The sequence below is a fragment of the Talpa europaea genome (genome assembly GCF_964194135.1).
Source record: "Talpa europaea genome assembly, chromosome: X".
NCBI lineage: Eukaryota > Metazoa > Chordata > Mammalia > Eulipotyphla > Talpidae > Talpa > Talpa europaea.
Window position 1 is genome coordinate 32,237,169 of NC_140081.1, and position 15,100 is coordinate 32,252,268.

Genomic DNA, 15,100 nt, shown 5'->3' on the forward strand with positions numbered 1-15,100 from the left:
CTGAGATAGATTGTTTATTAAGATGATTTGTGGAGAAACAACTATCTTTTGTGGGAAGAGGCTAGTTTTCCCATTTATATAATTAAGAAAAATTCCAAATTGGCTAAAAACCTAAATTTAAAAAAAAAACTATAGAAAAGGTCAGAACAAGATATTTTGGGATATTGAAGACTTTGGCAAAAAAAAGGTCTTCTTAAATAAAATACTAAAGGTATAAGAAAAGTTGGGGCCTCCCTGGTGGCATAAGGGGTTAAGCGTCAGCACTATGAAGCTATCCACAGCCACCACAGCACAAGTTCAATCCCCGGCCAGGGAGGTGACCCACATGGCGCAGCAGACCTCTCCTGACTCGCTGGCTGCTCCCCTCAGCAGTGTATTTCAGTCAATCTGCCTGTTCTGCTCCTCTCTCTGTCATTGGTGAGTCCTCTCACCCGCCACATCTCTGGCCTGTACCCCAGTTCTTGTATGCATTAATAAATAAATCTTTAATATATAAAAATTAAAAATAAAAGTATAAAAAAAGCAACAATAAGGGCCTCCCCGGCGGTGCAGCGGTGGAGCGCTGGGTTGCGAAGCTGCCCGCAGCCTCTGCAGTGCCGGTTCGATCCCCGGCTGCTCCCCGGCCACCGGAGGAGGGTCCCGCATGGCGCGCAGACCCCTCCTGCCGCCCGCTGCTCCCCTCAGCAGTGTCCTTCGGTCCTTCTGCCTGCCCTGCTCCCCGCTCTGGCTCTGGTGAATTCTCTCACCCTTCCGCGCTTCTGACTGTACCCAGTGCTTGTATAAATAAATAAATAAATCTTTAAAAAAAAAAAAAGAAAAGAAAAGCAACAATAAGCAACATTTATTGGTCATTCTTGGCTTTTTTTAAAAAGATTTATTTATGCATATAAGAACTGAAGTACAGGCCAGAGGTGTGGGGTGGGGGGTGGGAGGATTCACCAGAAACATAATGGGGAACAGAGCAGGTGAATCTACTGAGATACACTGCTAAGGGGAGCAGCAGACGAGACAGAAGAGGTCTGCTGTGCCATGTGGGTAGCTCCCTAGTCGGGGATCTAACTCGTGCTGCAGTGGCTGCTGAAAGCTTCATAGTGCTGTGTCTTAACCCCTTGCACCACCAGGGAGGCCCTCATTCTTGGTTCTTTATCTGTGTTAATTTATTTTAATTTTCACAAGAGACCTCTGAGGAGAATTCATTTATTATCCCTACCTATTGATCAGGAAACCAAGGTATAGCAAGTTTAAGCCATTTGCCCTAGGTCACCCCAGTTTATAAAACCTGGGATGGGAACACAGACACTCTTCACTACTAAGATCCACCATCTCTCCAGTTTGACTCCATCAAAATATAAAGCTACAATCTGATGAAAGATACTGCAAACAAAGTTAAAAGACTCGTGACAGACTGGGAGAAAAGTTCACAGCATCCAACCCACAGATTATCTGTTAACATACCCCAGTCTTACACACACCAGTTCATACCCACATCACAAATATCTCCATGGCAAGTGCTTCTCCATCACATATCCTACGTGTCCCCCAGTCTCTTTCTCTTCATCTCTTGCTCACAGCTTCACAACTTTCCCAACACTGTCCTGTCTATCTCTGTTCCTCTGTCTTTCTGTCATTCTCACACGCAGCTAGTGAGGCAAATTTCATCTTCTATAGGTAGGTTTAGGAGGAGAGCTGGTAACTATCATCGATAGGATGTTGTGGGGTGGGGTGAAGGGTAAAATGAGAGAAGAAAATTGGATGGTGAATTTGGGGATGTTTAGGAATGGATATGAGTGGTGGTCCAGAGTGGCTTGGAGTGAGGTTGGGGTCTAGCACAGGATAGTTTGCAGGCAACCAAAGAATAACATCAAATTCTTTTTTTTTTTTTTTTTAATAGAGGCATGTTTTATTTATTTATTTATTTTGTTTGTTCGTTTGTTTTTTTTGTTTATACATGCACTGGGTACAGTCAGAAGTGCGGGAGGGTGAGAGAATTCACCAGAGCCAGAGCGGGGAGCAGAGCAGGCAGAAGGACCGAAGTACACTGCTGAGGGGAGCAGCGGGCGGCAGGAGAGGTCTGCGCGCCATGTGGGACCCTCCTCTGGTGGCCGGGGAGCAGCCGGGAATCGAACCGGCGCTGCAGAGGCTGCGGGCAGCTTCGCAACCCAGCGCTCAACCGCTGCGCCACCGGGGAGGCCCTGAATTCTTTTTTTTAGAGATTATTTATTTATGCATACAAGAACTGGGGTATAGGCCAGAGGTGTGGGGGGTGAGAAGATTCACCAGAGACAGAGTGGAGAACAGAACAGGCAGACTGACTGAAATACACCGCTGAGGGGAGCAGTGGGCAAGACATGAGAGAGGTCTGCTGCGCCATGTGGGTAGCTCCCTGGCCGGGGATAGAACTCGTGCTACAGTGGCTTCAGCAAGCTTCATAGGTTGTGTCTTAACTCCTTGTGCCACCAGGGAGGCCCAACATCAAATTCTTCAGGAGGAAGGGAGATGCTAGAGAACAGTTTATAGATGGGGGCTATTGGAGTGTAGATTGGGAATATATTGAATAGTTGAGGGGCTAGAGGATGGCTTGAGGTAGACTAGAGTTCACCCCCATAGTTGGAGATACTGTAGGAAGATAGTGAGTGTTTAGAGACAGAATTTGATCTTCTATAGGTAGCTTTAGGAGGAGAGCTGGTAACAATCATAGATAAGATGTTGTGGTAGACCAACTAAGATAGGATGGCCCCCCAAAGGATGCCCATGTCCTAATCTCTAGAAACTGTGAATGTCACCATATGTGGTAAAAATTGCAGATGTGATTAAATTAAGGATTTTAAGATGGGAGATTATCCTGAATGATTTGACTGGACCCTAGTTATAACCACAAATATATTTGTAAGGAGGAGGAAGAGGCAGATTTGAACAAAAAAGAAGGCAATGTGACCACAGAGACAGAAATTGGAGTGATAGTTGTCTGGCTACAAGTCAAGGAATGCTGAAAGTCACCTAAAACTGAAAGAGGCAATAAACAAATTCTCCCCTACAGCCTTCAGAGAGAGTACAGTCCTACCGACACCTTGATTTTGGCCCAGTGAAACTGATTTTGAACTTTTGGTTCCCAGAACTGTGAGAAAATTGATTTCTTATGTTTTGTTTTATTTTATTTTATTTATGCATACAAGAACTGGGGTTCAGGCCAGAGGTGTGGGGGGTGAGAGGATTCACAAGAGACAGAGTGGGGAACAGATCAGGCAGATGGACTGAAATACTCTGCTGAGGGAAGCAGCGGATAAGACAGGAGAGGTCTGCTACGCCATGTGGGTCACCTCCCTGGCTAGGGATCGAACTCGTGCTGCAGTGGCTGCGGGTAGCTTCATAGGCTGCATCTTAGCCCCTTGCGCCACTGGGAGACCCTGATTTCTTATGTTTTAAACCACCAATTTTGTGGTCATTAGTTACATCAGCGGCAAGAAAAGTATTATAGATTTGATACCTGGGTGTGGGATGTTACTATGTCTTTGTTGGCTTGAACTTCCATGACAGAATACCATAGACTGGGCATATTTAAAAAGAGAAATTTATTTCTCACAATACTGGAGTCTAGCTGTCTAAGATCAAGGTGCAATGTAGGCTGGTTTCGAATGAGAGCTGTCTTCCTGACTTGCAAGTGGCTGCTGTTGCTTTGTCCTCACATGGCCTTCCTTTTGAGCATATACACTCCTGGTGTCTCTTGCTTTTCTTATTAAGCCACAGGTCCCATTGGATTAGGACCCCACCCTTATGACCTTGTTAACAATTAATTACCTCCTTAAAGGCCCTGTTTCCAAATACAGTCACACTGGGGATTAGGACTTCAACATGAATTTGTTCAGTCCATTGCATGTTATAACAAGTACCTAAAAATCTTGAAGTAGCTTTGGAATTGAATTTTGGGTAGACGCTGAAGTTTTTTTTTTTTTTTTTAAAGATTTATTTATTTATGTGTACAAGAACTGCGGTACAGGCCAGCGGTGTGGGGGGGGTGAGAGGAGTCACCAGAGACGGAGTGGGGAACAGAACAGGCAGATTGACTGAAATACACTGCTGAGGGAAGCAGCAGGCGAGACAGGAGAGGTCTGCTGCGCCATGTGGGTATCCCCCTGGCCGGGGATCGAACTCGTGCTGCAGTGGCTGCGGATAGCTTTATAGGTTGCATCTTTTTTTTTTTTTTTAAGATTTATTTATTTAGGCCTCCCCGGTGGTGCAGCAGTTGAGCACTGGGTTGCAAGGCTGCCTGCAGTCTCTATAGCACCGGTTCGATCCCCTGCTGCCTAGCGAGTGTCCCACATGGCGCGCAGACCTCTCCTGCCGCCTGCTGCTCCCCTCAGCAGTGTACTTCGTTAGTCTGCCTGTTCTGCTCTCCAGCTCTGTCTCTGGTGAATTCTCTCACCCTCCCGCGCTTCTGACTGTACCCAGTGCTTGTATAAATAAATGAATAAATCTTTAAAAAAATATTTATCTATTATTTATTTATACAAGCAGTCGGTACAGTCAGAGGTGCGGGAGGGTGAGAGAATTCACCAGAGCCAGAGCGGGGAACAGACTGAGGAAGTACACTGCTGATGAAGTACACTGCTGAGGGGAGCAGCGGGCGCCGCAGGAGAGGTGTGTCGTGCCCATGTGGGACCCTCGCTGGGGGCTGGGGATCGAGGATTGAACTGGTGCTGCAGAGGCTGCGGGCAGCTTCGCAGCCCAGCGCTCAACTGCTTCGCCACCAGGGGAGGCCCTACAGGTTGTGTCTTAACTCCTTGTGCCACCAGGGAGGCCTGACGCCAGAAATATTGAGGCACATGATAGGAAAAGTCTGGATTTCCTTGATCTGAATGTAGCAATATAAATGTTAAAAACACTGCTGGTGAGAACTCAAGAAGAAATGAGTAGAGAAAGCCTACATTATCTTAGAGGATACATATATCATCTTGAATAGAATGTTGGTAGAAATATGAACATTAAAGGTGCTACTGGTGAGAGCTCAGAAGGAAATGAGGAACATGTTGGAAACTGAAGGGAAAAAATCCTTATTACATAGAAACAGAAAATTTAGTTGAATTGCTTCCTAAAGTTGTGTGGAAAGCAGAGCTTGTAAGTGATGGACTTGGATATATTTTTTTTTAAAGTGATATTCTTTTTTTTTTTTTTTTTAAAGATTTATTTATTTATAGATGCACTGGGTACAGTCAGAAGCGCGGGAGGGTGAGAGAATCCACCAGAGCCAGAGCGGGGAGCAGAGCAGGCAGAAGGACCGAAGTACACTGCTGAGGGGAGCAGCGGGCGGCAGGAGAGGTCTGCGCGCCATGTGGGACCCTCCCCCGGATATTTAGCTGAGAAGATTTCCAAGCAAAATCTTGAAGGTACAACCTGGTTTCTACTTGCCACTTATAGTAAAATGTGAAATGAACAAGATAAACTGCCATTTGCAGCAACGTGGATGGAGCTAGAAGGAATTATGCTCAGTGAAATAAGCCAGAAGGAAAAAGAAAAATGTCGGATGGTTTCACTTATAGCAGGAATATAGCGGAACCAAATAAGACATCAGTGTAAAAAAATAATAAAAACACAAAACACAATAAAACAAAACCAGACAATTATAAACCAGAGACATCCTGCAGGGGAGGAGGAGGGAGAGGGATCAGAGGGAGGGAGGGAGGAGCACAGGGGACTGAGGTGATGGTGCACGGGTGCATTGGGGAAGGAAACTCTATGGGGACTACACCTGAGGGGGGGAAGCAAACATTGTTTAAAAATGAACAATGATGCAAAAAATTAATAAATAAAAAGAAAAACAACAACAAAAATAAATCTTTTGTTAGAAAGCAAAAAAAAAAATAAGATAGAGAGAGAGAGAGAGAGAGAGAGAGAGAAACTAGGGAAGATCTTTTAAGCAAAATGAATCCAAGATTTGGGAAATTTCCAGGCTGTCCAGGTTGCAAAAGACACAAAAATTAGGAGATTCACTGTCAGGAAACTATGGACAAAAAGCCAAGGGGTGACTGACTGAACAACTTTTGTTAGGAATTAAAAAGACAGGATGTGAGATTCTTGGATCCTCTCAACCATCTCAGCAGAAGCCAGGAGTAGAGAGGAGATAATTCACAAAAAGTTTGTCTAATGGTATGAATTCCTGTAACTTTCACGGGAGACAAAGTTTTTTGAGAATGTTATGTGCCACCAGAAGTGCTATCTGATTGACTTGTAAGAAACAGAGAATGAATGAAATGAAGGAAAGCTGTTAGGCTCCCAAAATCCTAGCGGAAGGATACAGACTAAAACTAATCAGCTGCAAATAGGTGCTACCCTTCCAGAGAGAGGAAGAATCACCCCAAGGGAAGAGCTGTGGTCCCAGAGGTGGAGCCTCATGCCACAGTGGATAATCCCAGACCTTCCAACAATGGTACTTGTCCTGCTGGATTTCAAAATTCCAGGGAACCAGTGACACCTTTTGTCTCTTCCATTTTCTCCCTTTTGGGATGGGAATATCTGTAAGTCTTATCCTACGCCTGTCCTACTATTGAATTTGGGGAATAGATAACTTGTTTTCTAGTTTCATGGGTCCAGAGAAGGAGAGGAACTTTGCACCAGGGTCGATCATACCAAATGTTTCATACCTGATTTAGATGAGGATTTGGAACTTTTGAACTGATATTAAAGTAAGGTTTTATTTTTTTATAACAACATTTTTTTTAAATAGAGGCATGTTTTATTTATTTATTTATTTATTTATTTATTTGTTTGTTTGTTTGTTTGTTTTGTTTATACATGCACTGGGTACAGTCAGAAGCACGGGAGGGTGAGAGAATTCACCAGAGCCAGAGCAGGGAGCAGAGCAGGCAGAAGGACCGAAGTACACTGCTGAGGGGAGCAGCGGGCGGCAGGAGAGGTCTGCGCGCCATGTGGGACCCTCCTCTGGTGGCTGGAGAGCAGCCGGGGATTGAACCGACGCCCCAGAGGCCGCGGGCAGCTTCGCAACCCAGCGCTCAACCGCTGCGCCACCGGGGAGGCCCAAGGTTTTTTTTTTTTTCAAGATTTATTTATTTATGCATACAAGAGCTGGGGTGCAGCCCAGAGATGCGGGGGCGGGGTGTGTGTGTGTGAGAGGATTCAGCAGCGACAGAGTGGGGAACAGAACAGGCAGATCCACTGAAATACACTGCTGAGGGGAGCAGCGGGCAAGACAGGAGAGGTCTGCTGCGCCATGTGGGTAGCTCCTAGCTGGGGATCCCACTTGTGCTGCAGTGGCTGCAGATAGCTTCATAGTGCTGCATCTTAACCCCTTGCACCAGGGAGGCCCCTAAAGTAAGAGTTTTGAACTTGAGTCGATACTGCAATGAGTTAAAACTTTGGGGAGTATTGGGAGGAGGTATATGTGTTTTGCACTTGGGGTGGATGTGAATCTTTGGGCATCGAAGGCTGTGTACTGTTGTAGGCTAAATAATGCCTTCCCTCAAATGATACACATGTCCTCATTCTCAGAATCTGTGGATATACCCTAGATGGCAACAAAACAAAGCAAAAGGGAAAAAAAGGATTTTGCAGGTGTTCTCAAAGTAAGGACTTTGAGAAGGGGAGATTATTTTGGATTACCCAGGGGACCCTAATTATAGTCAAAAGTGTCCATATAAGTGGGATACAGCAGTTACATTTGACACAGAAAACGTAAGGGAATGTGACCAGGGAGTGGAGATTGGAGTGATGTAGCCACAAGCCCAGGAATATTTGCAGTCACCAAAAGATGAAAGAGGCAACAGTTTCGCCTCTAAAATCTCTGCAGGGAGAATGGCCCTACTGACACCTTGATTTTGGCTTTCTGGCCCCCAGAACTGTGAGAGACTACATTTCTTATTTTTAAAGTACTGATTAGTGATCATTAGTTACAACAGTCACAGGGAGCTAATATAAATGGCTTGAAGGTAGATTTGGGGGTTGTTGGAGGGACTTAAGTTAACTTGACTTAAGATAACATGCTTGGCGGTTATCAAGGCATTTTGAGGATATCATTGGTGACTATTGGAAAGTGCTGGTGTGCAGTTGGAGCCATCAAAGGGAAGATTGAGTTGGGATTGGGGGTCACTGGATGGTGGTTTGGAGGTGTATTTGGGAGATAAATGGGGATATTTACAGATAATATTGGAGACTATTTTAGGACAGCTTAGGGTGTAGTTGGGAATTCTGAGAGTGTAGTTTTAGGGTGTGTGGTTGGGAAAAGTTGGAAGACATTTTGTGAGAATAGTTGCATGTAATTCAAGACAGTGTGGGCATGGTGGTAATTGAAAAGTGATTTGAAGGTCTGGTTTGGGGCTGCAGCTTTGGGAACAAGGGAAGATAGTTAAGGAGTATTTAGAGACAGAGTTGGGGGTTATTGGATGGGGAGTTTTAGGAGTGAGGTTTGTAATTGCTGGAGAGTAGTTTGGAGTGAGAGTTGGGATGCAGTTTGGGGGCCTGTCTTTAGGTCTGGATGTCAGAAGGCTATTATGAGTTATAGTTGGGGAACTATTAGTGCGTGATTTGGGGAGCAGTTGGAGATCATTGGCAATACTATTCAGCAATAAAAGGAACAAATCACTGATATATGATACAACATGGATGAGCCTCAAAAACATTATGCTAGGGGCCTCCCTGGTGGTGCAGGGGTTAAAGTCTCAGTGCTATCAAGCTATTGCCAGCCACAGAGGCATGAGGGCATGAGCTTGATCCCAGCCAGAGAGCTAACCCACATGGCACAGCAGACCTCTCCTGTCTCGCCTGGCCCACTGCTCCCCTCAGCAGTGTATTTCAGTAGATCTGCCTGTTCTGCACCCCACTCTATCTCTGGTGAATTTTCTCACCCTCCTCCCCTGCACCTCTGGCCTACACCCAGTTCTTGAATGCATAGATAAATAAAAATAAATAGTAGTAAGAGTAGTTGGAAGTATAAGGGACAGTGATAAGGGCTGTTGGAAGGTAGTTTTGCAGGAGGGAGGGAGCCAATGAAAGGCAATTTAGTGGATGGGTTCATGGAGCATGGTTCAGAGGTGACTGTTGGACTTGATTTGGGGTGCAGGCGGGGTCCATACTAAAGGTACTTGAGAATGTTTGGGGTGTTGTTGGAGGTCCTTGGAGAACCATTTGGGGAGCAATAGATTATTATTAAGATGGCACATGGAGAGTAGTTTAGGGTAAATGGAGTATGTTTTGAGTACATATTGGGGTAGCTAGAGGGTGCTTTGGAAGTGCTCTTTGGAGGTAAATGCTTTCAGACATGACTGCAGATAGTTTTGGGGAACGACTTGAGGGTAGTGGATGGTATTTTATTAGTAGTTTGGGTTTCCATGGAAGGCAGATTGGAGGTACCATTTGGGATCAATAATTCGGGGATACAGTTTGGGAGATGATGAGGTTTGGGAGATAGGTGGTTTGGAAGTCGAAATTCAACGAAAATGGAGAATGATTTGGGGGGTGATGGAGTGTTGTTTGGTGGTATCTTGGTGATTCTGTGGTCATTTTGGGTGCAATTTTGATGGTTATGGGAGATAATTTAGGATTGGGGTCAATATAGTGATTTGGGCACAGCTTGGAGGCAATGAGGGTGGTTTATTGGTCCAGCTTCGGTATCCATTGCCTTGGGTTGGAGGCTCTGCCTGGAATCAATGGACAATAGTTTGGGAATACAATTTGGGGTATGATGGAGTGTGGTTTGAGGTGCAATGGGAGGGTAGCACGAAGGGTGGTTGGGGAACTTTACAGGTGTGGCGACTTATAGAGTAGCATGGGATACTGATAGGCGGGTGACTTTGGGTGAGGGGCGTCGGGATGATCATTGAGGGGGCGTGGCCTCAGAAGGGGCGAGCTCCGCGGGCCTAGCGATAGCATGTGCGCACGCGCTCCCGGCTTGTTCGCTCCCAGCGCTCGCAAGGCAGGAAAAGCAAAGACTGGAGCTTGCGCCTGCGCATTTCGTCTCCGCCGCTGCTGTGGTCTCGCGCCCCGCCCCCCCACCCCCAGGCTTGCTCTCCGCGGCCGAGGTGGTGGTGCCGCGGGGAGGGAATAGATTGGAGTTCAAGGCGGGGGCCCAGGTCCACCAAGCCGGGGCTCCTCTCCACCCCTTCTTGCGTCCACCCCCCACCCCCGTCTGGCCCCCTCGGCTAAGTCTGGCCCCTTCGGCTAACAGTCGCGCGGCTGAACGTGGCCCACAGCAGGAAAGGGGAATAGGCACGAGTCCAGGGACGAGGTGGGGAGGTTCGCGAAGGAGGGGCGCGCCCACCTGCCGCCCCCCGGGCCTACCGACCCCGCCTACACCGCGGGGCGAGGACCCTCGGTGAGTAACGCCCGCTTGGGGAGGAAGGGAGGAGATAGGGCGGGGTGAGGGCCCGGAAACTCGGAGGGGGGATGGACCTGCGCGCGCACTACGACCTCTGACCCCGTGGCCTCGGGCTGGACCACTGCCGGACCTGACGACCTTTTTTAAACCGTGAACCCCGGGCAGTCTTGGCCTCAGGGCATCCAATCTGATCGCTGACCTAACCATGTTCCGGCTTGGTGTGATCCTCAACCCCTTTTTTGTTCCCCTAAACCTACTCCTGATCCCAGACCCCATCTAGTTCTGTTCTTGGGTTCCTTGGCTTCACCCCAGATCCTTGCCTGGCTGTTCTATCTTTGAAGCTCTTCTTGCCTTGTCCCGATCACCCTAGTTTCTGTCCTGATGCTTGACCGTCTGTTTCTTAAACTCTTGTCCACTCTGAACCCTTCCAGTCATGTCCTGTCTCCCTAACACCAATCTGATCTAGGTCTGAACAAATTCCTGACCTTTAACTTACCTACTTTGTCCCCACCCTGTACTATCCATCTGATCCTATCTGGCTCACCACCTTTAGACCCACCCCCAGCCCCATAGTTTTCCCATCTTCTCATGTGCCAAGACAGACCTCATTCCGATCCTCATTCTGTCCTTGTCTTTTCCTGCTCCTTACCTCCATTTTGACCCTGCCCTTTCTCCAATTCCTTCCTTTGACTGCTGTCTTGGCCTGTCCCCAGTCATGTCTTTTGACTCCTTCTATACTGATGATGACCCCTGCTCTGCTCTTTCATCCCCTGCTGTCCCTGATTTTTCTCTGACTCATGTCCTGCACCTGACTCCACACCATCAAATATCCTGGCTCATTCTCTATCCTGTCTCCTGACCATCATCCTACAACAATGTGGTTTGCTTTGTCTCCTATACTCTTTCCTGTTCCCTTAATTCCTTGCCAGCCGCAGGCCCCCATTTGACTCTTTTCCATGACCCTCTAACCTGTTCAGATCTCCCTCCTCCCTAACACCCTCACTCTGAGCCCAGGACAGTGGTCCCATTATCCCTTGCCCCTGGATTTGGAGGTTCTGCTGTTCCTATTACCTCTGAAGTTCATCACAAATGCTTCTCTTAGCATGAGCCAGAGCACATAACCTCGTGGGCCCTGTGTAGCTGATGGGGTTTTTGTATGTGATTTTCCCCCACCCCCACTCGTTGATCTCACACAGAGCTTGCATTTCTTTCCCTGCCCCAGGAGGCCATAGAACTGTTCCTGTGCCCCCTACCCTCCCCATGTGTGAAAGAACACCCTAAATTATTCAGTGGCTCTCTGGGAGTCTGTGAGGTCTGGATCATGTTCCCAGCCTTGCTAGGTAGGGGGCTGCCCCATGTGGGGGAAGGCAGGGGACTCAGGGGATTCGGGTATGTGTGAATCTTCTAAGTTGTGTTACCCCCCATCTCCTGGTCTTCATCCCCTGCTTTCCTACTCTGAGATAAAGATCATTCTAGGCCAGAGACTTTAGGGCTTGGTAGGGGTGGAATGGGGGCAGGGATTCCTTCCCCTTCTCTCAACAGTAAGCAGTACAAATCTTGGTGCTAATTAGAATCAGGCCCATCTGATGGTAACAACAATGTTTATACCATGAGGTTCCCTCTCTGTCTGAATCGCCTTGATTTTGTGGACAGACGAGAATTTTCAGTAGCATAGAGGTAAATGTGTTATTCCATTATGTTATGTGCCTGCATTTCTCATAGAGACTAATGAGAGTTTGAGTAATGAGATACCAGACCCATCTCATTTATCTCAAACATTTATCCAAACCTTTTTTTTTTTTTTAAGATTTATTTATTTATGCAAGCACTGGGCATAGTCAGAAGCGCGGGAGGGTGAGAGAATTCACCCGAGCCAGAGCGGGGAGCAGAACAGGCAGAAGGACAGAAGTGCACTGCTGAGGGGAGCAGCGGGCGGCAGGAGAGGTCTGGGCGCCATGTGGGACCCTCCTCAGGTGGCCGGGGAGCAGCCGGGGATGGAACCAGCGCTGCAGAGGCTGCGGGCAGCTTTGCAACCCAGCGCCCAACCGCTGCGCCACCGGGGAGGCCCTATCCAAACCTTTTAATGACAACACAAGCATCTCTCACTCCCAGTCTATTTGGTAGCTGAGTTCTGAGAGGGAGAATTCAGATAGTTCAGACTGGGCAAGATACCGAGTTTATGCGAAGGTATTTTGTGTTTGCATTTTACAGAGTGAGTAGTGAGAATTCAGATAATGAGGGCTAGGTCTCTAACTCAAACCTGTATTCAAATCTATTCGTTTTCCAGAACTGTGCTGGCAAGGGTTGGGGTAGTAAGGGTACAGTGTTGTGTAAAATGTATTTGGTTTCCACATTTTGCCTTGTGAATAAAGAAGACATAAAGAAGGGGAGGGCACAAATTTCTATCACAAGGATGTATCCAAATGCATTCAGTTGCTGTATTTGGGTAGTGTGATTTCAGACAGTGTATCTGAATATATTTGGTTCCTGAGGGTTTTGATGCTGAGTAGGGAGAGCTTGAATGAGGGGGGATGGTTCTGTTTCAGAGATGTTTGGTTTGGCAAGTAGGGAGGGTTGTGTGTCTGGGTAGCAAGTAGGGAGGGTTTGGAGGCTGGGGAATATCACCTCTGTCTCAAAAAGGCATCTGAATACATTTAATTTCTGATTTTAGATAGTGGAGCTTTGGATAAGTTATTCAAGGGAAAACTAGCTCCATTTCAGATGTTTCAGGTGAGGCTGAAGGATGCCAGCCCTGTCTCAAAAAGCTGTGCTATTTGAGTCGTGAGTTTGGATTGGGTGGAATACTTGTAATTGTGACTGCCAGGCACTGCCCTATGCAAACTCTAAACGTGTTAACTCATGTCATGCTCACACCACCCTGTGAGGTACATACTGTTATCATCATTCCCATTTTATAGATGAAGACATTGAGGCACAGAGAGGTTAAATGACTTTTTCAAGCAGTCATGCAACCAGTCAGTGGCAGAGCTAGGTTGGATTCCAGACCTAGCACTTGCCAGCGCTCTGCAAGGCTCAGGCCCCAACTGGGGTGGCTCCTAGAGGCTGGCCATCTGCTAGGCTGTTAAAAGCCATGGACCAGAGTGATGATGTATGTAGGTGACTCCGTTACCTGCTCTCCACTCTTCCCCTCCACAGCCGTCTACCTGTGAGTGAGTTTATTGTTGTTATTGACAGTCATTAATGATGTGGTATGAGTTTCTTGATACACCTTTTGAAGTTACTTTGGCCTCTCTTGGCTCTGTAACGAGTGGTTACTGTTTTACAGATGAGGAACCTTGAGACTCAGTCTGCGTTGCCAGATTCCCTTGTCCCTCTGGACTCTGATTTTATAACTATCCCTTTTCCTAACATCCTTGGTGTCCCACGTGAGGCAGGAGGGTCTGTGCTGAATAGAAGACAGGCTTCGCCAACACCTAGCTGCCCACCTTGTGGCTACCACCTCCACCAGCCCCGGGCAGGGAGAGGGGATGATGAAAGGGGCCTTTGTGTCTCATGCCGGAAATCTCACACCCAGGAAGAAAGGTGGGCAGGATGGTGGAGGCCTCAATAACATGTATGTGGGGCACCGTCGACACAGAGGGAATCCTCTCCAGTCTTGGCCCACCTGCCAAATGGGGAGGAGCCTATCCTCACTCTGCCCTTTTACATCATGGCACAGGCTGCTGCAGGGGCCTGGCTTGGGCCTGGGCTCTGAGGTCACAGAGCAGATGGTTCCAAATGGAGCGCAGGATGTGTGTGGTGTGTGCCGGGGCAGGCCCAGCTGGTGTTGCAGGGAAGCAGTATGTCACAGGGACTCAGAGCCCTTCATTTTTGGCTGGCACGAAGCCACTCCTGACCAAAAAATGGCCCAAGGAGGGAGGAATGGGGGAGACCAGCTTAGACGGGAAGCAGTATGAGTCTCCTTTCCCACTCCTCCTCCCTTGCAGGAGTCACCTCTGTCTGCCACCGACCCAGGACCTACACCCCCACCCTCAAGTCTGGATTCTACCTGCTGTTATGCCTCTGTGAGCTGAACCGGCTTCTTCACTTCTCTGAGCCCCAGCTTCTGCATCTACTAGCTGGCTATGAGGAGCTGGGTCTACACCATCCTCCCAGGTTTGTAAGGGTCCGGAGGGGTTAAACACATGCGTACTTTGTCAGTTTGATGGGATGATTGCTTCTGGAGCTGCTTAAGGTGGCTGGTTTCTCCTCAGAAAAGTCTACTCCCTCTGTCCCCAGCCTGGGAAACCTTTACCCCTGTGTGGGTGGGAGTTGCTTTAAGACCTTCTCCTATCCCTGCCTTGCCCTGGAAGGAAAGGGTAAGGGCCTCAGGAATGTGATACCTGCTGCCAAGAGACCCAGGAGGCCTCCCATGTGCTTAGCAGCTCCCAGATCTCCACCCCTAGCTCCCAGGTAAGACCTATGGACGGGCTGGGCGGGCAGGGTCTGACCTGGGAACTTGGGCAACTGGAGAGGTAGTTGCCACTCCCACGACCCTTAGTCCTACTTTTTCAGTTCTCTGCTAGGTGTATGGATTTGGGGAGGGGTGTCCAGGCTGTCTTCTGGGCCATGCCGAATACCCTGAGAGGACGTGGCCCCAAGACTGCCCTTATGGGTGGCTTGAGCCCTGGTGGCAGGCAAGCAAGGGTTAAAAGGTACGGGGCCGCCCAGCCCTGGCCAGGTAGGCTGGGCCATTGCCTAGTGGGAGGCGTCCTCAGCCTTTGCACACTTAGCTCACTGCCACTACCAGCTGGAGCCGTGGCTGGTTGAGACAGCTGT